Genomic DNA, 25,929 nt, shown 5'->3' on the forward strand with positions numbered 1-25,929 from the left:
AGCAGGCGTGGGTTCAATCCCTGGTTGGGGAGCTAAGATCCCACATGCTGCGCAGCCAAAGAAATTTTTGTCGAACGTTATACTCCTGTATTGTTGGCTTTAGTGGTTTAGATTTTGTTGTACTGTTAAGAAGATTTCAGTTTATTTACCGGGAACAAACAACACATAATGTAAAAATAGTTTCCCAGAAACGATTTCCATCATTCTCTTCTTCCCTTTCTCCCGCAGACTGGTGTTTCACCTTGACAAGTTCTCTGTCATTCCATAGGAAAGCTGTCTGGCTTGGAGGTTGCAATCCCAGGGAATTTTTCATCAGCGGGGAAGTCTCCATCACTACAGAGGAATCAAGGGAGAAGTCAGGCCCTGGTAAGTGAGATGCTCCCCCTAAACACCAACACAGCAGTCGTGTACCTTTCAAGGGGTTCAGGGGCAAGATGGGCAAGGCATTTCTACTAACTCTTCTTAAGGATCACGGACAGTGCCCTATGCTACGAGGTAAGCGGTGACTGCTGTAGTTCTTACTGGTGATCCTTTCCTGTCACTGATTCTCGGCCTTCTTTGTATTTCATAGGACTGTTGTCAGTCCAATACAAAATGAGTCTTATTTTTAAAAACCTGAAATGTTTTACAGAGCCTAGCATTCTCATATAGGGTCCTTTCCATTCTCCCCACTTTCCCGAGAGGCCAAGAACACTTCACACCATGAACTAGGAGAGGGGGTAGAGCCCTTTCTGATGAAATACATCAACAAAGACAGAGCCTTAGCCTGCTTGCTCTCTGGACAGGATCTCGGACCACAAGGTCTTCAATCCTGGTATAAATGAAGGAAGTGAGGACAGTTCAACTGGCACTCTGATAACAAGAGTTCGGAAACACCTTCCAAAGAGACTATAGCAGTAGATGAGGGAAGGGAGTGCTACAGTGTGGCAGTACAGGGGGAATGATCGGCTACAGCAGTGAAAAGTGTGGTACCGATTGGTGTGCTCTCGGGGTTCTTGTACATGTAGCATAGATGACCTCTACAGTGGCCCTCCCACCTTCCCACCTGCATTAGGTGTTGTTTTTTTTTGTAATTTATGTTTATGTATTTATTTACTGTTTGAACTTATTTATTCTACGTATTTATTTTTTTGGCTGCACTGGGTCTCTCATTGCTGTGCACGGGCTTTCTCTAGTTGGCGGCTAGCGGGGGCTACTCTCGGTTGCGGTGTGCGGGCATCTCATCGCGGTGGCTTCTCTTGTTGCGGAGCATGGGCTGTAGGCACGTGGGCTTCGGTAGTTGAGGCTCACGGGCTCTAGAATGCAGGCTCCGTCGTTGTGGCACATGCGCTTAGTTGCTGCACGGCATGTGGGATCTTCGCAGACCAGGGCTCGAACCCGTGTCCCCTGCATTGGCAGGCGCCACCAGGGAAGCCCTAGGTGTTCTCATATAGAGTCTAAAAACAGAGAGCACTGAGAGAAGGTAGTGGTTATTAAAGGCTCAGGATCTAAATTCTACCTGTCTCTACACCCCTTCCCAGCTGTCGATTTGACCCCATTTTTGAATGCTGACCTCATTGTTCAACTTTTCTCTGCCGTCTGTATACTCACCTTGAAAACTTGTTTCTGTGATGCGTTGAGCAGACACAGGGTGGCAGACTGCAGAGGTGGAAGCTGGTGGTCGGATATTTGTGGGCTGAATCTCCTTCAGTCCCATTCCCATTTCTGGTTGCCCAGAGGCCCTACTTCCTGTGTGTGACGCCGAGCCGTAGGATTGCGGGCAGGAGCCAAGTTCTCCATACAGTAAAGACCCCAGTGTGCCTTGGTTATAGTAATATACCTGGCTTCCTTCCTGGCAGGGAAGTGACAGGCGGCTATGCCCCTGCTTTGTTCGTGGGCCTCCTGATCCAGCAGTTCCCTTGGCTCTGCCCCTGTCGTCAGCTGCCCCTAGGATAACTCTGAGCCCTAGCCACTTCTCTGGTAGATTTCCCTATTCCCCCACTACAGTCACACCTGAATAAGGCAACTCAGACCTTTCAGAGATGTGTCCTGAACCTCTTGTTTTCTGAAATACCTATCTGGTGGTTGTGAGACTTAAGGCCAGCGTCCCCGAGAGACTTTTTCTATTTCTCCTAGTAAACCTAGACTCATCTTCTGTCACCTTCAACTCTACTCCAATTGTGTTCTTTCAACCCAGACCTCTGACCCTGCTTTTTACTTCTGCCATTTCATCCTCGCTCCTGCTTCCTTTCCTAAATCCATACGTCTCTTTTGGCCTTCCTAGCCCTGGGCCAAGTTCCTTCCTCTTTGCTCAGTTTTTACCCCTTTCCTTCATTCTCCCATCCAACTTTCAGTCCTTCCTTTCTCACGCCCCAGTTAGCAGCATCTGAAAATTCGAAAGGTTTGTTACTCGTCTATTAATTGTATTCCATTTACTTATTCAGTTCTATACCTGTCTTACCTGTGTATGGAAGAACAGCTGGTAGCCAAGGTGGCACCAAGAATCCTAGCAGCTCTCACTTGACGTATCCGTAGTAGTCGGCAATTTCCATTTCGTTTTCCCTCTCGGTGAAAAATTGCAGCTTGCCCGAAGAGGTGTATCTGGCAGCATTCTCCCGTTGTTGTTGAGCCCGCCTCTTCATGGCCTCTCGCTCTGGCCTCTGCTCTTGTTCGATGGGCTTTGACATGACTGGCTCAGGCACGTTGGGTTCCCTCCATGGAACTCGTTGCTTGCTGAAGTCTTGGAGTAGAAAGTGGGTTTGGAGCTTGGGTGGGGACTGGCGCTTATTCACAGCAGGGGGAACAGGCTCCCCCGCTGGAGAGGAGCGCCAGATGAAGTTTTGGAGGGTGCAGGCCTAGGAGCAGCAGACTGAGGGACACGAGGCTGGGTATGGTTGGGCCAAGCCGGTTGGGTTGGGTTGGTCACAGTTGGCTGAGCTGGTTTGGCGGGGCCTGGCAAAGAGGCAGGAGCTGGCTGGGATGAATTGGCTGCAGCAGGTTGAGCTGAGTCAGTAGAACCAGGCTGGGCACGGTAAGCCCCAGCAGGCCGATGTGAGGCCAGAGACTGTGGCCTCCGAGGAGCGGGTCGAGCTTGAGGCTTGTCCCAGGCAGAAAAAGGCAGAGGTATCAACTTGACCTTCCCAGGAGGAGGCCGCTCATACTGGGCTGGAGACGGACACTCTGTTTCAGCACTGCTGTCTGGTTTCTGGGCTTGGACTTGCGTTTTCTCAGGACCCTTCCCCTCACGTGGGGTATGCCGCCATGGCTGGATAGCTGGGGGTGGCTGGGGGTCTTTGGGGTTGCTTGACTTTCCCAAGAGCCGACAGGAAGAGAGCCCAGTTTTCGTCTCATTCTTCTTCCCCAGCGCATGAAGAACCTTCACAGACTCCAGCATGCGCACGCCAAGGGAGGTTCGAGGCTTTTGAAAGCTCTGTTGGAGAAGCTCAGTTTGGTGTTCCTTTCGCTTCGTGTGGGGGATTGCTGGCTTCTCTTCTGCCTTGACTTTGTTCCCTGACTGCTTGTTCTCCTCAGCCTTGTTTCTCCCTCTGGTCCTTTTGGTCTTTTCCTGCCCGTGGCTCTTAGTTTTGCTGATCTTTCTGGATGCAGCTTTCTGAGGTTTGCCTTGAGAGTGCTTGGCCGTGTTCACAGGAGCCCTGTCACTGACTGCAGCGTGGCATGTAACCACTTCTCCCCCTAACAGGCACTCTGGATTCTTTGGCTGGATTTTGGCCTTGGGAGCGCCACTGATAGGCTCAGAGGCTTTCTGTTTGTTCTTCCTGGGTTGATCAGAGGGAACCTTTATGACACTTGGCTTTTCCTGCACCTGATTCACCTTAATGGCTCTGGTGTCTTTAGCTTTGATCACGTTGGGACCTTGGGATTGATCAAGATCTTTCAAAGGATTAAAGAGCTGGGGAAGGTGAATATCCTCCGCCAGTGTAGTAATGTCTGCAAGACCACTGCTAGGTTCAATCCCATTTTCAAGTGTCCCTAGGTCCTGACGACTCCGGCTGTTCTCTCCCAGATCAGCATTTTCAGAACCAGGCTGCTCCTCTTGGCTGAGGGGATCGGTGCAGGCCAGCGGCTGGTGAATATCAGGGATTCCTAAAGGGAGTAGTGGAGGATCTTGTTTCTCTGTTGGGATCTGGTAGGCATCCAGAGGCTTTGAAAGCTTGGTTTTGATATCATCCACGTGCTTACTCTCTATTTGTCCCTGGCTTGGAGCTGGAGGCAGGGCCAGGAGACGCCTGGCACTCTGGACTGGAGCTGTCACTGAAATGTCCCCAAGTTCAGATGGTGGGTTACTCTCAAGTATGTGGCTGTTTCTGCTACTGCAGGACTTGGGGAGTTCTTGACTTTGTGTCACACAAAACGTCTGGCTTGGAGGTTGCAATCCCAGGGAATTTTTCATCACCAGGGGGGAGGTCTCCATCCCTACAAAGGGATCAAGGGAGAAGTCAGTCCCTGGTAAGTGAGATGCTCCCCCTAAACACCAACACAGCAGTCGTGTACCTTTCAAGGGGTTCAGGGGCAAGATGGGCAAGGCATTTCTACTAACTCTTCTTAAGGATCATGGACAGTGCCCTATGCTACGAGGTAAGCGGTGACTGTTGTAATTCTTACTGGTGAGCCTTTCCTGTCGCTGATTCTCGGCTCGCTTTGTATTTCATAGGACTGTTATAAGTCCAATACAAAATGAGTCTTATTTTTAAAAACCTGAAATGTTTTACAAAGCCTAGCATTCTCATATAGGGTCCTTTCCATTCTCCCCACTTTCCCGAGAGGCCAAGAACACGTCACACCATGAACTAGGAGAGGGGGTAGAGCCCTTGCTGATGAAATACATCAACAAAGACAGAGTCTTAGCCTGCTTGCTCTCTGGACAGGATCTCGGACCACAAGGTCTTCAATCCTGGTATAAATGAAGGAAGTGAGGACAGTTCAACTGGCACTCACATAACAAGAGTTCTGAAACACCTTCCGAAGAGACTATAGCAGTAGATGAGGGAAGGGAGTGCTACAGTGTGGCAGTACAGGGGGAACGATCGGCTACAGCAGTGAAAAGTGTGGTACCGATTGGTGTGCTCTCGGCGTTCTTGTACATGTAGCATAGATGACCTCTACAGTGGCCCTCCCACCTTCCCACCTGCATTAGGTGTTCTTTTTTTTGTAATTTATGTTTATGTATTTATTTACTGTTTGAACTTATTTATTCTACGTATTTATGTTTTTGGCTGCACTGGGTCTCTCATTGCTGTGCACGGGCTTTCTCTAGTTGGCGGCTAGCGGGGGCTACTCTCGGTTGCGGTGTGCGGGCTTCTCATCGCGGTGGCTTCTCTTGTTGCGGAGCATGGGCTGTAGGCACGTGGGCTTCGGTAGTTGAGGCTCACGGGCTCTAGAATGCAGGCTCCGTCGTTGTGGCACATGCGCTTAGTTGCTGCACGGCATGTGGGATCTTCGCAGACCAGGGCTCGAACCCGTGTCCCCCGCATTGCATTGGCAGGCGGATTCTTAACCACGGCGCCACCAGGGAAGCCCTAGGTGTTCTCATATAGAGTCTAAAAACAGAGGGCACTGAGCGAAGGTAGTGGTTATTAAAGGCTCAGGATCTAAATTCTACCTGCCTCTACACCCCTTCCCAGCTGTCGATTTGACCCCATTTTTGAATGCCGACCTCATTCTTCAACTTTCTCTGGCGTTTGTTATACTCACCTTGAAAACTTGTTTCTGTGATGCGTTGAGCAGACACAGGGTGGCAGACTGCAGAGGTGGAAGCTGGTGGTCGGATATTTGTGGGCTGAATCTCCTTCAGTCCCATTCCCATTTCTGGTTGCCCAGAGGCCCGACTTCCTGTGTATGACGCCGAGCCGTAGGATTGCGGGCAGGAGCCAAGTTCTCCATACAGTAAAGACCCCAGTGTGCCTTGGTTATAGTAATATACCTGGCTTCCGTCCTGGCAGGGAAGTGACAGGCGGCTCTGCCCCTGATTTGGAATCTGAGATGGTGTTCCCTGAGCAAGGCTGGCAGAAAGCGATGGATGTAGAGGGACCATGTTCTTGGCGTCTGAAGTTTTATCATACTGGGCTGCCAGAAACATGGAGGAGGCAGCTGTGTGGCGGTCAGTGAGTGCCAGAGTAAAGTCTCCGAGTGAAGAAGAATTCTTTTCAGTGCTTGCTGTGATGTCCCACTCAAGAACACCTGGATAGGAAGCAGCTGAAGTGGAGATCTGGCTGTGGTCAGTAACTCCAGATAACATAGTCGTGCTAGAATGTTGGTAAAGGTAGGCACTACCCATGAGTGTCTGGAAAGGGGTACCAGTAGCCGATGCCGAACTGACGGCAGGGGCAGAGACTCTGGAGAAGTTGCAGACACTTCGTGTTAGGGAAGTTGCATTGCTCACCACAGGAGGAGAATGCTGCAGAGAATTTAGAGTTCCAAGTAGAGATGGATGTTGGAAATTTTCTGTAAGAACAAGAGGGTCATGAAAAACTCAGGGAGGTTGAGAAATTCTCACTACGTTTGAGGAACGGCATCATCTGAAGGTTCTTGCTATCAGGACACCTCTACTATCACTACTTCCTGAGAAACCCAAAATCAGACAGTTAATGATGGCTGTAAGGACTGAGCAGTTTTCCACTCTTCTCTATTAACTGCCTGTGCTCCCATCTTGGGCACAGACGGGCAGAAGAGCCAAGTGGTGTGGTTCAGAGATTGTTCTCTAGGCTGGAAGCAACCTTCTCCCTGCCCTGTCTTTCCCTTCAGCCTGCACTCGTATTGACTTCTATGCTATTTCCTAGACTGGAAGCATTTTAGAACTAGGAGGCCCTTAGAGAACTTCGATGTTCTCAGTCTCATTTCGTGAGTAAGGAAACTGAGGCTCAGAGAGGTCGGGTTGACTTGTTCAAGTTCTCTCATTATGTTAGTATCATTACCAGGTTTCAGAACCTAAGTATCCTGACTTCCTTGCCAGGACTCCACTCTGAGCATGATACTGCCAGAAAGCAGGAGAAATAGAACTTATAATATAGGCATTTTTTTTGTCCATTAGAAAACAGTACGGCTGTTACCATTGTCGTCTTCAGTGTCTCCCTTTGCTTGTGCAGTTCCCACGCTATTACCTAGAGGTGACGTACAGCTCAGTCCAACTGGTGAATTGAAAGAGTCATTTTTGCCCTCTTCAAGCCTGGTTTCTCATCCTACCTCAAAATGATTACCCGAAAGTGGATTTCTTAAGTGCTTTTGGAAAGGGAAGAGTTATCTGATTACTTCAGATTCCTCACCTGTAAAGTGGTTATAACACCACCACCAATAATAATAGCAGTAATAATTAATAGATGAATAAGCTGATCTATTGCGTATGATTTATATGGAGGAAGATACAATAAGTTCTAGAAAGACAAAGAAAAATCATGACAAGCATATTACGTTAACGAAAAAGAAATCCATAGATATTAATGAAAACTGGGGTATGTGGCAAGTATCGAAGCCTAATGAATTTACTAACAAATGGCATTCTGTACCATCCATGCAATATTATGAAAGTGAATTTTGCCCACTCTATTTTAGTGAATACTATTAACCAGAAGACACGATGGAGGTGATAGAGGTGAATGAATTCCTAGCCAATGCATACAGACAGAGAAGGTATGTCAGTAAAAAATGCATAACAAGCAACAGAATGCAATAAATGTGCATGTATAGGTAGCCACAACACATATAGACAAGTATTTCAATGAAAACCGGTACGAAGCAGACAGCAAAATAATAAGTGTAAAAGAGTTTCATTATTGTGCTCCTTCATATTTTTACCCAGCAAGTAAGAGGTATTAAGCCTAGGAGAAATATATATTTCAATGAATATAGCTTATATAATAAGCAGAAAGGAAGCTTAAAATGTATCAGGAAGGTTTTTGGATTTATCCTAGAACTTAGATTAGAATCATCTTCAGCATCCAAGAAGATGGCATCCCAAAACCTCAAAAAACCATCATGCCTAGAATCCAATTAAAAAAGATTTTCAAATGTAAGAAAATCCACAGGACTCCACAATATGGTTTTCGATAAATGTGGATGTTTGTTTGTTTTGTTTCTTTGGCCGCGCCGCGTGGCCCTGGCCGTGAAAGCACCGAGTCCTAAGCACTGGACCGCCAGGGAATTCCCTAAGTGGGGGGAATTAGAGATGTGGGGCTTGACTTTTTCTTCTTCTTCTTCTTCTTCTTCGGTAGCTAAGATCTACAAGCGAACGATGGCTGTTGATCAATGTGCTCTCTGTGTTAGGAAGGAAATAACTGTAAAAATGAAAAGCAGCCTTGCCTTAGAACCTACATATCACACCAAGGAAAATAGTCCTTCTGATTCAATTTAGAAGATATCACTTAAAATGTTGAATTGGTGAAATGTCTACCTAGTTTAAAAATTAGAAAGAATAAAACACTGAAAAGCAGCCCCCTAGATAACCACTGTGGTTGCTTGTTTATAGGAGGCATCATTTCTAAAACGTATTTCTAAAATGTTTATATTCAAAACTGTCAAGTGGCCAACTGTATTCAGAGAGGCAATAAAAGAAAGAAAACGGAGTATGACTTTTCTGATAAGCTGCCTTTCCTGGTGATCCCCTGTTCTGGCCTTACTTTCCTTCTTAGTCTGTTAATGTAAGGGTTTGCTACCATCAACTTGGTTTTGCCCTGCTCTGAGCAGGTTTCCCTCTGTGCTGTTTCTGCTTTAATTGAAAATCTTTGGTTCCCATCAGCATTCCATTGCAAACTCCGTTTTTCTTGAGAGCTCCTCTATGCTTTCCCTCTTCATTCTTACATTTTCTCCCATCTCTTGGTGCCTGTTGGCCTGTGCTAATGAAAACCATCCTAAACTTCCTTACGCTCGACTCTGTGCCTCCCTGTAGAGCCCAGTACTCTCCATCCTCTCTCCCTATTCTCTCTTTTCAACTAGTCGAAATCCTAGTGGAGGGAGACCATTAGAGATGAAACATCTTGGTATATATTGCTAGTTTTCTATGTCCCCTGACTTTTCTATGTTTCTGTTGAAACACTCTTGAGAAGTGTCTGATTTCGTTTTCTACATGGGTACCCTTTAAGGCTCAATACTGGAAAAGAAGGGGATCAGAGTGATCAACCCAACGTGGTATCCTAACGTAACAGTTAAGGAAAGCAACAGGCTTTGTGAGACAGCCAGTGATTTGTCCAAAGTCACACAGATAGTAAACGTCAAAGTCAAAAGTGAAATTAGGTCTCCAGACGTGTAGTTCAATACTTTCCCTCATTATTCCATGCTATTTTGAATCTCCTACTCAATTTAGGGGCAAAAGAAATCGAACGCAAAACTTTCCAAAGTTTCTTTTCTTACCTGACATGGTCAGAGAAGAGGAAGCATCCACTGCAGGTACCAGGGATGAGGAGACAACACTAGAGGATGTCCGAGTGGCTGCAGCTGAACGGCGCACGTGTCCAGTACAGAGGTCACTGGTTACTGGTCCAAACAGCTCCACGGAAACCCCAAGACTCTACCAAGTGGTAGTAGGTTTGGTAGGAGAGTGATGTCACAAAGCAGGCAGTTGAAAGGTATGAGAGAGCCAATAGGGAGGTCCGATCCCCAACAGGAAGGCGGGCTTGGGTGAAGAGAGTGTAGGAGAGCTAAAACAACACCTGAGTTTCTGAGCTCTGGGGAGGAAATCCTAGAAGACAGATTTACCTCCCCCAGGCTCTTCCATTAGGGAAATCATTGCCACATTTCTTACAGACGTTCATTAATACACTGAACTAAGAGTTACTTATATTCTACAGAGTATTCTATTTTATGTATCATATACTTAGAGCTATATAGATCTTCTTTAATTAATAATCCTTAGGAAGGAAAGAGCCATCTAGTTTGAACTATTACAGTTGTTCTGAAATCATATGTGTCTAATGAGTGAACTGATAGCAGCTTTTAAGGAGCCAAAGTAGGGATTAAGAAGCTCTTTTTGTAACTTGGTTCAAGAGTAGGGTGAAGTTTGTTGAGTGTACCTTGTGGAGAATGTTGTGGTCCAAGGCTCTTCTCTTTTAGTTTCTTCTCCTTGACTCCTACCTTCCTTGGGCTGGGCTAGGCTGGGGGCCAGGTTGGACTTGCGACTTAACATTTCTCTTCCGCTTTCTCTTTTTTTTTTTTCTTCCATTATGGGCATTGCTTCGAGGACAAGCCTTGATCTTGCATTGGACGTTACTTCCTGTCACCTTCCAGCAGCAGGAGTCTTCTTTTCAGTGCTTGATGCTTCACGAAATAGACTCTGCCCGTTGGCAGCAAATACCAGAGAGCTAGGAGACAGAGCTGGTTGCAGACCTTTCCTCTTCCAGCCTTTGGTTGCAATTGTTTGGCCCATAATTTGCTAGCTCTAGTTCCTTGGGCCACACAGGTATCCTGCCATCTCCAGCTCTTGTTATATGTGAGAGACATTCTGAACACTGTCCCTTTTTCTTTGCACAGAAGTATATACAGTGTGGCAGTTACTGTAATCTCCTCCGCCTTGCAAACAGCCACTCTAGAATCTTGGACCTCTAGGACTCTCTGTCTTGCATGCTTGGGGGCAAGGCCAAGCAAAATGAAGAGGAGAATAATTAGAGAAAGAGGAGGACGTTGGTGGAGAATTGGGAGCAGGTAAGGTGAAAGGGCACAGGAGAAAAGAGATGCATGTAGACTTTTTGGTTTCTGTGGGAAACAGGTTGACACACTTGGGCCTCATTTGGTATTAACAGAACAGAGAGTTAAAGATCTAAGTAGCTAGATAGTGTGCAGCAACTGCCATGAAGTCTGTACACTGAAGAGAACAGTCTCACATCTAGTTTTCATTTTGTTTTATGTCATAGTACCTTATTTATAGCATTCACTGGTGTGTTTGTAGAATACAGATGTTTTCAAATGCTCTGGTTTTGTCTACATGGTTATCTCCTTGTCCTGTTTGTAAGGAATCCAACATTGTAAGACATATTGCATGTTTTTCTCTTGACGATTGTTGACCTTGAAGCGTCATGAACTAACTTGAGCTGTTGGATTCTGTGGAGAAACGTTCAAAAGGGTCTGTGAAAAAGGCACTGTGGTGAGTCGCATTATGCACCCGAGCGTAAGGAGCAAGATATCTGCCACCAGCCCAGCTTGGCCTGGATTGCCTCTGTTTTAGTTCCCCTGGTTAGTGCTTTTCTCCCTAACCACTCTTGTGACTGTGATAATGTGAGTAAGGGCGGAGTTGCTAATGATCTATGTGTGAGGTAAGCTGGTTTGAGGGAGGAAATCTATGGACCTAGTCATTTTCCTTGGTGGTAAGCTTTCAGGGGTGCAGAGATGGATCTTCCTGGGGCCTTTTCTGGTCCCAGGAAGATATCGCATAGATGGGACCTCCCAAGACACACATTGAATCTTTAGGCCTGTTTTTCCTATTATGAGGTACGAACGAGTTTCTTCACTGATGGGGATGATGCTTATCTGAGAAGAAATTGTGAAAGGTGGTGTAGTGTAGAGGTGTGGCTTAAGCTTTTAAGTTTTCCTCCAGGTTTTTCCCCTAAGCTTCCTACTTCGGACGGCCTACTTACATGATACTAGTAGGTGATGTCCGGCTAACAACTTCCTAAATATACCTGCAAGCCAGATCAGTGTCTCTTTTCTCTGTATTCCCATGGAAATCAAGAGTCCCGCCGAATTTTCCATCGAAACAGTTGATTTGTGTTGTCTCTAGGAATTCTAAAGGGCGTACCGTTGCTTCCTAACCGGTGTCATTTGGGAGATCCGCCTCTGTACGTTCAAATGATTAATTTTGAGACTTTGCTCATGTGTGCAGTAAACCCTTGAATTCCCTAAGACCTTCCTTTCCTCCATCTCCTACCCCATTAAGCCCGCTTCAGTTCATCTCCTGAATTTCTTTGGAATCTGTCAGCCAGCTCTTCCTCAACTTCCTAATACTGAACTTGCCTGTCTGTTGCGATTAGGTCCTAACTAGTGTCCATATATCTTGTTTCCTTCCAATCCACTCTTCACACAAGAAACCTTCAAAGCAAGTTGGAACGTTGCTCATAAACATCGCTCACAAACATTGTTTTGAGAATAGAAAACACACTGTTGGCCTTTAAGACTCTGCGTGGTCTAGAATCCTCTCTGCTTCTCTAGCCCCATCTTGTGCCACTTTTGCCCTCACTTTCTATGCTTCAGATACACTGAATTAACCTTAGTTCTCACTCATCTGACAGAAGTCAGTTCAGATACTATTTTTCACTGTGATTCCTAGCATTAAGGAATTTGATTATCAGGTTTTGTATGAGGACTATTTCATCAGGGGTACAGAAGTTCTGGCCATCTCTGGTTTTGGATATCCCTTATTTGTTGAGACCTTTGCGTTGTTTGGTTGCCTTTTGTCTGTTTTCCAGATGGGAAAACAGGAACAAGGGAAGTATAGGTTATTACTAGGTGGGGTTGAACAAGTGGAGCAGCAAACTGCAAAGCAGAAAGAAGAGGGACGTACTATAGAGGGATATGACTTCCATTCTCAAGGCGCCTGCATCCTGTGCAGGGAGACAGCCTAACATAAAATGTGCCTAACAACAAATATATTGACTTCTTACTAAAAATCTCCAGTTCATAGAACCGAGGGGTTTGTACCTTCTCCTTTAAAAGTGATAGTCCTGGGACTTCCCCGGTGGTCCCGTGGTGAAGACTCTGCGCTTCCAACGCAGCAGGCGTGGGTTCAATCCCTGGTTGGGGAGCTAAGATCCCACATGCTGCGCAGCCAAAGAAATTTTTGTCGAACGTTATACTCCTGTATTGTTGGCTTTAGTGGTTTAGATTTTGTTGTACTGTTAAGAAGATTTCAGTTTATTTACCGGGAACAAACAACACATAATGTAAAAATAGTTTCCCAGAAACGATTTCCATCATTCTCTTCTTCCCTTTCTCCCGCAGACTGGTGTTTCACCTTGACAAGTTCTCTGTCATTCCATAGGAAAGCTGTCTGGCTTGGAGGTTGCAATCCCAGGGAATTTTTCATCAGCGGGGAAGTCTCCATCACTACAGAGGAATCAAGGGAGAAGTCAGGCCCTGGTAAGTGAGATGCTCCCCCTAAACACCAACACAGCAGTCGTGTACCTTTCAAGGGGTTCAGGGGCAAGATGGGCAAGGCATTTCTACTAACTCTTCTTAAGGATCACGGACAGTGCCCTATGCTACGAGGTAAGCGGTGACTGCTGTAGTTCTTACTGGTGATCCTTTCCTGTCACTGATTCTCGGCCTTCTTTGTATTTCATAGGACTGTTGTCAGTCCAATACAAAATGAGTCTTATTTTTAAAAACCTGAAATGTTTTACAGAGCCTAGCATTCTCATATAGGGTCCTTTCCATTCTCCCCACTTTCCCGAGAGGCCAAGAACACTTCACACCATGAACTAGGAGAGGGGGTAGAGCCCTTTCTGATGAAATACATCAACAAAGACAGAGCCTTAGCCTGCTTGCTCTCTGGACAGGATCTCGGACCACAAGGTCTTCAATCCTGGTATAAATGAAGGAAGTGAGGACAGTTCAACTGGCACTCTCATAACAAGAGTTCGGAAACACCTTCCAAAGAGACTATAGTAGTAGATGAGGGAAGGGAGTGCTACAGTGTGGCAGTACAGGGGGAATGATCGGCTACAGCAGTGAAAAGTGTGGTACCGATTGGTGTGCTCTCGGGGTTCTTGTACATGTAGCATAGATGACCTCTACGGTGGCCCTCCCACCTTCCCACCTGCATTAGGTGTTGTTTTTTTTTGTAATTTATGTTTATGTATTTATTTACTGTTTGAACTTATTTATTCTACGTATTTATTTTTTTGGCTGCACTGGGTCTCTCATTGCTGTGCACGGGCTTTCTCTAGTTGGCGGCTAGCGGGGGCTACTCTCGGTTGCGGTGTGCGGGCATCTCATCGCGGTGGCTTCTCTTGTTGCGGAGCATGGGCTGTAGGCACGTGGGCTTCGGTAGTTGAGGCTCACGGGCTCTAGAATGCAGGCTCCGTCGTTGTGGCACATGCGCTTAGTTGCTGCACGGCATGTGGGATCTTCGCAGACCAGGGCTCGAACCCGTGTCCCCTGCATTGGCAGGCGCCACCAGGGAAGCCCTAGGTGTTCTCATATAGAGTCTAAAAACAGAGAGCACTGAGAGAAGGTAGTGGTTATTAAAGGCTCAGGATCTAAATTCTACCTGTCTCTACACCCCTTCCCAGCTGTCGATTTGACCCCATTTTTGAATGCTGACCTCATTGTTCAACTTTTCTCTGCCGTCTGTATACTCACCTTGAAAACTTGTTTCTGTGATGCGTTGAGCAGACACAGGGTGGCAGACTGCAGAGGTGGAAGCTGGTGGTCGGATATTTGTGGGCTGAATCTCCTTCAGTCCCATTCCCATTTCTGGTTGCCCAGAGGCCCTACTTCCTGTGTGTGACGCCGAGCCGTAGGATTGCGGGCAGGAGCCAAGTTCTCCATACAGTAAAGACCCCAGTGTGCCTTGGTTACAGTAATATACCTGGCTTCCTTCCTGGCAGGGAAGTGACAGGCGGCTATGCCCCTGCTTTGTTCGTGGGCCTCCTGATCCAGCAGTTCCCTTGGCTCTGCCCCTGTCGTCAGCTGCCCCTAGGATAACTCTGAGCCCTAGCCACTTCTCTGGTAGATTTCCCTATTCCCCCACTACAGTCACACCTGAATAAGGCAACTCAGACCTTTCAGAGATGTGTCCTGAACCTCTTGTTTTCTGAAATACCTATCTGGTGGTTGTGAGACTTAAGGCCAGCGTCCCCGAGAGACTTTTTCTATTTCTCCTAGTAAACCTAGACTCATCTTCTGTCACCTTCAACTCTACTCCAATTGTGTTCTTTCAACCCAGACCTCTGACCCTGCTTTTTACTTCTGCCATTTCATCCTCGCTCCTGCTTCCTTTCCTAAATCCATACGTCTCTTTTGGCCTTCCTAGCCCTGGGCCAAGTTCCTTCCTCTTTGCTCAGTTTTTACCCCTTTCCTTCATTCTCCCATCCAACTTTCAGTCCTTCCTTTCTCACGCCCCAGTTAGCAGCATCTGAAAATTCGAAAGGTTTGTTACTCGTCTATTAATTGTATTCCATTTACTTATTCAGTTCTATACCTGTCTTACCTGTGTATGGAAGAACAGCTGGTAGCCAAGGTGGCACCAAGAATCCTAGCAGCTCTCACTTGACGTATCCGTAGTAGTCGGCAATTTCCATTTCGTTTTCCCTCTCGGTGAAAAATTGCAGCTTGCCCGAAGAGGTGTATCTGGCAGCATTCTCCCGTTGTTGTTGAGCCCGCCTCTTCATGGCCTCTCGCTCTGGCCTCTGCTCTTGTTCGATGGGCTTTGACATGACTGGCTCAGGCACGTTGGGTTCCCTCCATGGAACTCGTTGCTTGCTGAAGTCTTGGAGTAGAAATTGGGTTTGGAGCTTGGGTGGGGACTGGCGCTTATTCACAGCAGGGGGAACAGGCTCCCGCTGGAGAGGAGCGCCAGATGAAGTTTTGGAGGGTGCAGGCCTAGGAGCAGCAGACTGAGGGACACGAGGCTGGGTATGGTTGGTCCAAGCCGGTTGGGTTGGGTTGGTCACAGTTGGCTGAGCTGGTTTGGCGGGGCCTGGCAAAGAGGCAGGAGCTGGCTGGGATGAATTGGCTGCAGCAGGTTGAGCTGAGTCAGTAGAACCAGGCTGGGCACGGTAAGCCCCAGCAGGCCGATGTGAGGCCAGAGACTGTGGCCTCCGAGGAGCGGGTCGAGCTTGAGGCTTGTCCCAGGCAGAAAAAGGCAGAGGTACCAACTTGACCTTCCCAGGAGGAGGCCGCTCATACTGGGCTGGAGACGGACACTCTGTTTCAGCACTGCTGTCTGGTTTCTGGGCTTGGACTTGCGTTTTCTCAGGACCCTTCCCCTCACGTGGGGTATGCCGCCATGGCTGGATAGCTGGGGGTGGCTGGGGGTCTTTGGGGTTGCTTGACTTTCCCAAGAGCCGACAGGAAGAGAGCCCAGTTTTCGTCTCATTCTTCTTCCCCAGCGCATGAAGAACCTTCACAGACTCCAGCATGCGCACGCCAAGGGAGGTTCGAGGCTTTTGAAAGCTCTGTTGGAGAAGCTCAGTTTGGTGTTCCTTTCGCTTCGTGTGGGGGATTGCTGGCTTCTCTTCTGCCTTGACTTTGTTCCCTGACTGCTTGTTCTCCTCAGCCTTGTTTCTCCCTCTGGTCCTTTTGGTCTTTTCCTGCCCGTGGCTCTTAGTTTTGCTGATCTTTCTGGATGCAGCTTTCTGAGGTTTGCCTTGAGAGTGCTTGGCCGTGTTCACAGGAGCCCTGTCACTGACTGCAGCGTGGCATGTAACCACTTCTCCCCCTAACGGGCACTCTGGATTCTTTGGCTGGATTTTGGCCTTGGGAGCGCCACTGATAGGCTCAGAGGCTTTCTGTTTGTTCTTCCTGGGTTGATCAGAGGGAACCTTTATGACACTTGGCTTTTCCTGCACCTGATTCACCTTAATGGCTCTGGTGTCTTTAGCTTTGATCACGTTGGGACCTTGGGATTGATCAAGATCTTTCAAAGGATTAAAGAGCTGGGGAAGGTGAATATCCTCCGCCAGTGTAGTAATGTCTGCAAGACCACTGCTAGGTTCAATCCCATTTTCAAGTGTCCCTAGGTCCTGACGACTCCGGCTGTTCTCTCCCAGATCAGCATTTTCAGAACCAGGCTGCTCCTCTTGGCTGAGGGGATCGGTGCAGGCCAGCGGCTGGTGAATATCAGGGATTCCTAAAGGGAGTAGTGGAGGATCTTGGTTCTCTGTTGGGATCTGGTAGGCATCCAGAGGCTTTGAAAGCTTGGTTTTGATATCATCCACGTGCTTACTCTCTATTTGTCCCTGGCTTGGAGCTGGAGGCAGGGCCAGGAGACGCCTGGCACTCTGGACTGGAGCTGTCACTGAAATGTCCCCAAGTTCAGATGGTGGGTTACTCTCAAGTATGTGGCTGTTTCTGCTACTGCAGGACTTGGGGAGTTCTTGACTTTGTGTCACACAAAACGTCTGGCTTGGAGGTTGCAATCCCAGGGAATTTTTCATCACCAGGGGGGAGGTCTCCATCCCTACAAAGGGATCAAGGGAGAAGTCAGTCCCTGGTAAGTGAGATGCTCCCCCTAAACACCAACACAGCAGTCGTGTACCTTTCAAGGGGTTCAGGGGCAAGATGGGCAAGGCATTTCTACTAACTCTTCTTAAGGATCATGGACAGTGCCCTATGCTACGAGGTAAGCGGTGACTGTTGTAATTCTTACTGGTGAGCCTTTCCTGTCGCTGATTCTCGGCTCGCTTTGTATTTCATAGGACTGTTATAAGTCCAATACAAAATGAGTCTTATTTTTAAAAACCTGAAATGTTTTACAAAGCCTAGCATTCTCATATAGGGTCCTTTCCATTCTCCCCACTTTCCCGAGAGGCCAAGAACACGTCACACCATGAACTAGGAGAGGGGGTAGAGCCCTTGCTGATGAAATACATCAACAAAGACAGAGTCTTAGCCTGCTTGCTCTCTGGACAGGATCTCGGACCACAAGGTCTTCAATCCTGGTATAAATGAAGGAAGTGAGGACAGTTCAACTGGCACTCTCATAACAAGAGTTCTGAAACACCTTCCGAAGAGACTATAGCAGTAGATGAGGGAAGGGAGTGCTACAGTGTGGCAGTACAGGGGGAACGATCGGCTACAGCAGTGAAAAGTGTGGTACCGATTGGTGTGCTCTCGGCGTTCTTGTACATGTAGCATAGATGACCTCTACAGTGGCCCTCCCACCTTCCCACCTGCATTAGGTGTTCTTTTTTTTGTAATTTATGTTTATGTATTTATTTACTGTTTGAACTTATTTATTCTACGTATTTATGTTTTTGGCTGCACTGGGTCTCTCATTGCTGTGCACGGGCTTTCTCTAGTTGGCGGCTAGCGGGGGCTACTCTCGGTTGCGGTGTGCGGGCTTCTCATCGCGGTGGCTTCTCTTGTTGCGGAGCATGGGCTGTAGGCACGTGGGCTTCGGTAGTTGAGGCTCACGGGCTCTAGAATGCAGGCTCCGTCGTTGTGGCACATGCGCTTAGTTGCTGCACGGCATGTGGGATCTTCGCAGACCAGGGCTCGAACCCGTGTCCCCCGCATTGCATTGGCAGGCGGATTCTTAACCACGGCGCCACCAGGGAAGCCCTAGGTGTTCTCATATAGAGTCTAAAAACAGAGGGCACTGAGCGAAGGTAGTGGTTATTAAAGGCTCAGGATCTAAATTCTACCTGCCTCTACACCCCTTCCCAGCTGTCGATTTGACCCCATTTTTGAATGCCGACCTCATTCTTCAACTTTCTCTGGCGTTTGTTATACTCACCTTGAAAACTTGTTTCTGTGATGCGTTGAGCAGACACAGGGTGGCAGACTGCAGAGGTGGAAGCTGGTGGTCGGATATTTGTGGGCTGAATCTCCTTCAGTCCCATTCCCATTTCTGGTTGCCCAGAGGCCCGACTTCCTGTGTATGACGCCGAGCCGTAGGATTGCGGGCAGGAGCCAAGTTCTCCATACAGTAAAGACCCCAGTGTGCCTTGGTTATAGTAATATACCTGGCTTCCGTCCTGGCAGGGAAGTGACAGGCGGCTCTGCCCCTGATTTGGAATCTGAGATGGTGTTCCCTGAGCAAGGCTGGCAGAAAGCGATGGATGTAGAGGGACCATGTTCTTGGCGTCTGAAGTTTTATCATACTGGGCTGCCAGAAACATGGAGGAGGCAGCTGTGTGGCGGTCAGTGAGTGCCAGAGTAAAGTCTCCGAGTGAAGAAGAATTCTTTTCAGTGCTTGCTGTGATGTCCCACTCAAGAACACCTGGATAGGAAGCAGCTGAAGTGGAGATCTGGCTGTGGTCAGTAACTCCAGATAACATAGTCGTGCTAGAATGTTGGTAAAGGTAGGCACTACCCATGAGTGTCTGGAAAGGGGTACCAGTAGCCGATGCCGAACTGACGGCAGGGGCAGAGACTCTGGAGAAGTTGCAGACACTTCGTGTTAGGGAAGTTGCATTGCTCACCACAGGAGGAGAATGCTGCAGAGAATTTAGAGTTCCAAGTAGAGATGGATGTTGGAAATTTTCTGTAAGAACAAGAGGGTCATGAAAAACTCAGGGAGGTTGAGAAATTCTCACTACGTTTGAGGAACGGCATCATCTGAAGGTTCTTGCTATCAGGACACCTCTACTATCACTACTTCCTGAGAAACCCAAAATCAGACAGTTAATGATGGCTGTAAGGACTGAGCAGTTTTCCACTCTTCTCTATTAACTGCCTGTGCTCCCATCTTGGGCACAGACGGGCAGAAGAGCCAAGTGGTGTGGTTCAGAGATTGTTCTCTAGGCTGGAAGCAACCTTCTCCCTGCCCTGTCTTTCCCTTCAGCCTGCACTCGTATTGACTTCTATGCTATTTCCTAGACTGGAAGCATTTTAGAACTAGGAGGCCCTTAGAGAACTTCGATGTTCTCAGTCTCATTTCGTGAGTAAGGAAACTGAGGCTCAGAGAGGTCGGGTTGACTTGTTCAAGTTCTCTCATTATGTTAGTATCATTACCAGGTTTCAGAACCTAAGTATCCTGACTTCCTTGCCAGGACTCCACTCTGAGCATGATACTGCCAGAAAGCAGGAGAAATAGAACTTATAATATAGGCATTTTTTTTGTCCATTAGAAAACAGTACGGCTGTTACCATTGTCGTCTTCAGTGTCTCCCTTTGCTTGTGCAGTTCCCACGCTATTACCTAGAGGTGACGTACAGCTCAGTCCAACTGGTGAATTGAAAGAGTCATTTTTGCCCTCTTCAAGCCTGGTTTCTCATCCTACCTCAAAATGATTACCCGAAAGTGGATTTCTTAAGTGCTTTTGGAAAGGGAAGAGTTATCTGATTACTTCAGATTCCTCACCTGTAAAGTGGTTATAACACCACCACCAATAATAATAGCAGTAATAATTAATAGATGAATAAGCTGATCTATTGCGTATGATTTATATGGAGGAAGATACAATAAGTTCTAGAAAGACAAAGAAAAATCATGACAAGCATATTACGTTAACGAAAAAGAAATCCATAGATATTAATGAAAACTGGGGTATGTGGCAAGTATCGAAGCCTAATGAATTTACTAACAAATGGCATTCTGTACTATCCATGCAATATTATGAAAGTGAATTTTGCCCACTCTATTTTAGTGAATACTATTAACCAGAAGACACGATGGAGGTGATAGAGGTGAATGAATTCCTAGCCAATGCATACAGACAGAGAAGGTATGTCAGTAAAAAATGCATAACAAGCAACAGAATGCAATAAATGTGCATGTATAGGTAGCCACAACACATATAGACAAGTATTTCAATGAAAACCGGTACGAAGCAGACAGCAAAATAATAAGTGTAAAAGAGTTTCATTATTGTGCTCCTTCATATTTTTACCCAGCAAGTAAGAGGTATTAAGCCTAGGAGAAATATATATTTCAATGAATATAGCTTATATAATAAGCAGAAAGGAAGCTTAAAATGTATCAGGAAGGTTTTTGGATTTATCCTAGAACTTAGATTAGAATCATCTTCAGCATCCAAGAAGATGGCATCCCAAAACCTCAAAAAACCATCATGCCTAGAATCCAATTAAAAAAGATTTTCAAATGTAAGAAAATCCACAGGACTCCACAATATGGTTTTCGATAAATGTGGATGTTTGTTTGTTTTGTTTCTTTGGCCGCGCCGCGTGGCCCTGGCCGTGAAAGCACCGAGTCCTAAGCACTGGACCGCCAGGGAATTCCCTAAGTGGGGGGAATTAGAGATGTGGGGCTTGACTTTTTCTTCTTCTTCTTCTTCTTCTTCGGTAGCTAAGCTCTACAAGCGAACGATGGCTGTTGATCAATGTGCTCTCTGTGTTAGGAAGGAAATAACTGTAAAAATGAAAAGCAGCCTTGCCTTAGAACCTACATATCACACCAAGGAAAATAGTCCTTCTGATTCAATTTAGAAGATATCACTTAAAATGTTGAATTGGTGAAATGTCTACCTAGTTTAAAAATTAGAAAGAATAAAACACTGAAAAGCAGCCCCCTAGATAACCACTGTGGTTGCTTGTTTATAGGAGGCATCATTTCTAAAACGTATTTCTAAAATGTTTATATTCAAAACTGTCAAGTGGCCAACTGTATTCAGAGAGGCAATAAAAGAAAGAAAACGGAGTATGACTTTTCTGATAAGCTGCCTTTCCTGGTGATCCCCTGTTCTGGCCTTACTTTCCTTCTTAGTCTGTTAATGTAAGGGTTTGCTACCATCAACTTGGTTTTGCCCTGCTCTGAGCAGGTTTCCCTCTGTGCTGTTTCTGCTTTAATTGAAAATCTTTGGTTCCCATCAGCATTCCATTGCAAACTCCGTTTTTCTTGAGAGCTCCTCTATGCTTTCCCTCTTCATTCTTACATTTTCTCCCATCTCTTGGTGCCTGTTGGCCTGTGCTAATGAAAACCATCCTAAACTTCCTTACGCTCGACTCTGTGCCTCCCTGTAGAGCCCAGTACTCTCCATCCTCTCTCCCTATTCTCTCTTTTCAACTAGTCGAAATCCTAGTGGAGGGAGACCATTAGAGATGAAACATCTTGGTATATATTGCTAGTTTTCTATGTCCCCTGACTTTTCTATGTTTCTGTTGAAACACTCTTGAGAAGTGTCTGATTTCGTTTTCTACATGGGTACCCTTTAAGGCTCAATACTGGAAAAGAAGGGGATCAGAGTGATCAACCCAACGTGGTATCCTAACGTAACAGTTAAGGAAAGCAACAGGCTTTGTGAGACAGCCAGTGATTTGTCCAAAGTCACACAGATAGTAAACGTCAAAGTCAAAACTGAAATTAGGTCTCCAGACGTGTAGTTCAATACTTTCCCTCATTATTCCATGCTATTTTGAATCTCCTACTCAATTTAGGGGCAAAAGAAATCGAACGCAAAACTTTCCAAAGTTTCTTTTCTTACCTGACATGGTCAGAGAAGAGGAAGCATCCACTGCAGGTACCAGGGATGAGGAGACAACACTAGAGGATGTCCGAGTGGCTGCAGCTGAACGGCGCACGTGTCCAGTACAGAGGTCACTGGTTACTGGTCCAAACAGCTCCACGGAAACCCCAAGACTCTACCAAGTGGTAGTAGGTTTGGTAGGAGAGTGATGTCACAAAGCAGGCAGTTGAAAGGTATGAGAGAGCCAATAGGGAGGTCCGATCCCCAACAGGAAGGCGGGCTTGGGTGAAGAGAGTGTAGGAGAGCTAAAACAACACCTGAGTTTCTGAGCTCTGGGGAGGAAATCCTAGAAGACAGATTTACCTCCCCCAGGCTCTTCCATTAGGGAAATCATTGCAACATTTCTTACAGACGTTCATTAATACACTGAACTAAGAGTTACTTATATTCTACAGAGTATTCTATTTTATGTATCATATACTTAGAGCTATATAGATCTTCTTTAATTAATAATCCTTAGGAAGGAAAGAGCCATCTAGTTTGAACTATTACAGTTGTTCTGAAATCATATGTGTCTAATGAGTGAACTGATAGCAGCTTTTAAGGAGCCAAAGTAGGGATTAAGAAGCTCTTTTTGTAACTTGGTTCAAGAGTAGGGTGAAGTTTGTTGAGTGTACCTTGTGGAGAATGTTGTGGTCCAAGGCTCTTCTCTTTTAGTTTCTTCTCCTTGACTCCTACCTTCCTTGGGCTGGGCTAGGCTGGGGGCCAGGTTGGACTTGCGACTTAACATTTCTCTTCCGCTTTCTCTTTTTTTTTTTTCTTCCATTATGGGCATTGCTTCGAGGACAAGCCTTGATCTTGCATTGGACGTTACTTCCTGTCACCTTCCAGCAGCAGGAGTCTTCTTTTCAGTGCTTGATGCTTCACGAAATAGACTCTGCCCGTTGGCAGCAAATACCAGAGAGCTAGGAGACAGAGCTGGTTGCAGACCTTTCCTCTTCCAGCCTTTGGTTGCAATTGTTTGGCCCATAATTTGCTAGCTCTAGTTCCTTGGGCCACACAGGTATCCTGCCATCTCCAGCTCTTGTTATATGTGAGAGACATTCTGAACACTGTCCCTTTTTCTTTGCACAGAAGTATATACAGTGTGGCAGTTACTGTAATCTCCTCCGCCTTGCAAACAGCCACTCTAGAATCTTGGACCTCTAGGACTCTCTGTCTTGCATGCTTGGGGGCAAGGCCAAGCAAAATGAAGAGGAGAATAATTAGAGAAAGAGGAGGACGTTGGTGGAGAATTGGGAGCAGGTAAGGTGAAAGGGCACAGGAGAAAAGAGATGCATGTAGACTTTTTGGTTTCTGTGGGAAACAGGTTGACACACTTGGGCCTCATTTGGTATTAACAGAACAGAGAGTTAAAGATCTAAGTAGCTAGATAGTGTGCAGCAACTGCCATGAAGTCTGTACACTGAAGAGAACAGTCTCACATCTAGTTTTCATTTTGTTTTATGTCATAGTACCTTATTTATAGCATTCACTGGTGTGTTTGTAGAATACAGATGTTTTCAAATGCTCTGGTTTTGTCTACATGGTTATCTCCTTGTCCTGTTTGTAAGGAATCCAACATTGTAAGACATATTGCATGTTTTTCTCTTGACGATTGTTGACCTTGAAGCGTCATGAACTAACTTGAGCTGTTGGATTCTGTGGAGAAACGTTCAAAAGGGTCTGTGAAAAAGGCACTGTGGTGAGTCGCATTATGCACCCGAGCGTAAGGAGCAAGATATCTGCCACCAGCCCAGCTTGGCCTGGATTGCCTCTGTTTTAGTTCCCCTGGTTAGTGCTTTTCTCCCTAACCACTCTTGTGACTGTGATAATGTGAGTAAGGGCGGAGTTGCTAATGATCTATGTGTGAGGTAAGCTGGTTTGAGGGAGGAAATCTATGGACCTAGTCATTTTCCTTGGTGGTAAGCTTTCAGGGGTGCAGAGATGGATCTTCCTGGGGCCTTTTCTGGTCCCAGGAAGATATCGCATAGATGGGACCTCCCAAGACACACATTGAATCTTTAGGCCTGTTTTTCCTATTATGAGGTACGAACGAGTTTCTTCACTGATGGGGATGATGCTTATCTGAGAAGAAATTGTGAAAGGTGGTGTAGTGTAGAGGTGTGGCTTAAGCTTTTAAGTTTTCCTCCAGGTTTTTCCCCTAAGCTTCCTACTTCGGACGGCCTACTTACATGATACTAGTAGGTGATGTCCGGCTAACAGCTTCCTAAATATACCTGCAAGCCAGATCAGTGTCTCTTTTCTCTGTATTCCCATGGAAATCAAGAGTCCCGCCGAATTTTCCATCGAAACAGTTGATTTGTGTTGTCTCTAGGAATTCTAAAGGGCGTACCGTTGCTTCCTAACCGGTGTCATTTGGGAGATCCGCCTCTGTACGTTCAAATGATTAATTTTGAGACTTTGCTCATGTGTGCAGTAAACCCTTGAATTCCCTAAGACCTTCCTTTCCTCCATCTCCTACCCCATTAAGCCCGCTTCAGTTCATCTCCTGAATTTCTTTGGAATCTGTCAGCCAGCTCTTCCTCAACTTCCTAATACTGAACTTGCCTGTCTGTTGCGATTAGGTCCTAACTAGTGTCCATATATCTTGTTTCCTTCCAATCCACTCTTCACACAAGAAACCTTCAAAGCAAGTTGGAACGTTGCTCATAAACATCGCTCACAAACATTGTTTTGAGAATAGAAAACACACTGTTGGCCTTTAAGACTCTGCGTGGTCTAGAATCCTCTCTGCTTCTCTAGCCCCATCTTGTGCCACTTTTGCCCTCACTTTCTATGCTTCAGATACACTGAATTAACCTTAGTTCTCACTCATCTGACAGAAGTCAGTTCAGATACTATTTTTCACTGTGATTCCTAGCATTAAGGAATTTGATTATCAGGTTTTGTATGAGGACTATTTCATCAGGGGTACAGAAGTTCTGGCCATCTCTGGTTTTGGATATCCCTTATTTGTTGAGACCTTTGCGTTGTTTGGTTGCCTTTTGTCTGTTTTCCAGATGGGAAAACAGGAACAAGGGAAGTATAGGTTATTACTAGGTGGGGTTGAACAAGTGGAGCAGCAAACTGCAAAGCAGAAAGAAGAGGGACGTACTATAGAGGGATATGACTTCCATTCTCAAGGCGCCTGCATCCTGTGCAGGGAGACAGCCTAACATAAAATGTGCCTAACAACAAATATATTGACTTCTTACTAAAAATCTCCAGTTCATAGAACCGAGGGGTTTGTACCTTCTCCTTTAAAAGTGATAGTCCTGGGACTTCCCCGGTGGTCCCGTGGTGAAGACTCTGCGCTTCCAACGCAGCAGGCGTGGGTTCAATCCCTGGTTGGGGAGCTAAGATCCCACATGCTGCGCAGCCAAAGAAATTTTTGTCGAACGTTATACTCCTGTATTGTTGGCTTTAGTGGTTTAGATTTTGTTGTACTGTTAAGAAGATTTCAGTTTATTTACCGGGAACAAACAACACATAATGTAAAAATAGTTTCCCAGAAACGATTTCCATCATTCTCTTCTTCCCTTTCTCCCGCAGACTGGTGTTTCACCTTGACAAGTTCTCTGTCATTCCATAGGAAAGCTGTCTGGCTTGGAGGTTGCAATCCCAGGGAATTTTTCATCAGCGGGGAAGTCTCCATCACTACAGAGGAATCAAGGGAGAAGTCAGTCCCTGGTAAGTGAGATGCTCCCCCTAAACACCAACACAGCAGTCGTGTACCTTTCAAGGGGTTCAGGGGCAAGATGGGCAAGGCATTTCTACTAACTCTTCTTAAGGATCACGGACAGTGCCCTATGCTACGAGGTAAGCGGTGACTGCTGTAGTTCTTACTGGTGATCCTTTCCTATCACTGATTCTCGGCCTTC

General features: G+C 46.3%; 1 long non-coding RNA gene across 1 annotated transcript; it reads left to right on the top strand.

The window, feature by feature from the left end:
* Window positions 1-272: 272 nt before the first annotated feature.
* On the top strand, window positions 273-25,689 carry LOC309621697. The gene is made up of 3 exons (XR_014240192.1): window positions 273-366; window positions 12,916-13,053; window positions 25,601-25,689. It is a non-coding gene; the product is annotated as an uncharacterized lncRNA (long non-coding RNA).
* The last annotated feature ends 240 nt before the right edge of the window (window positions 25,690-25,929 follow it).

Source organism: Balaenoptera borealis (genome assembly GCF_965194805.1).
Source record: "Balaenoptera borealis genome assembly, contig: HAP1_SCAFFOLD_902, whole genome shotgun sequence".
NCBI lineage: Eukaryota > Metazoa > Chordata > Mammalia > Artiodactyla > Balaenopteridae > Balaenoptera > Balaenoptera borealis.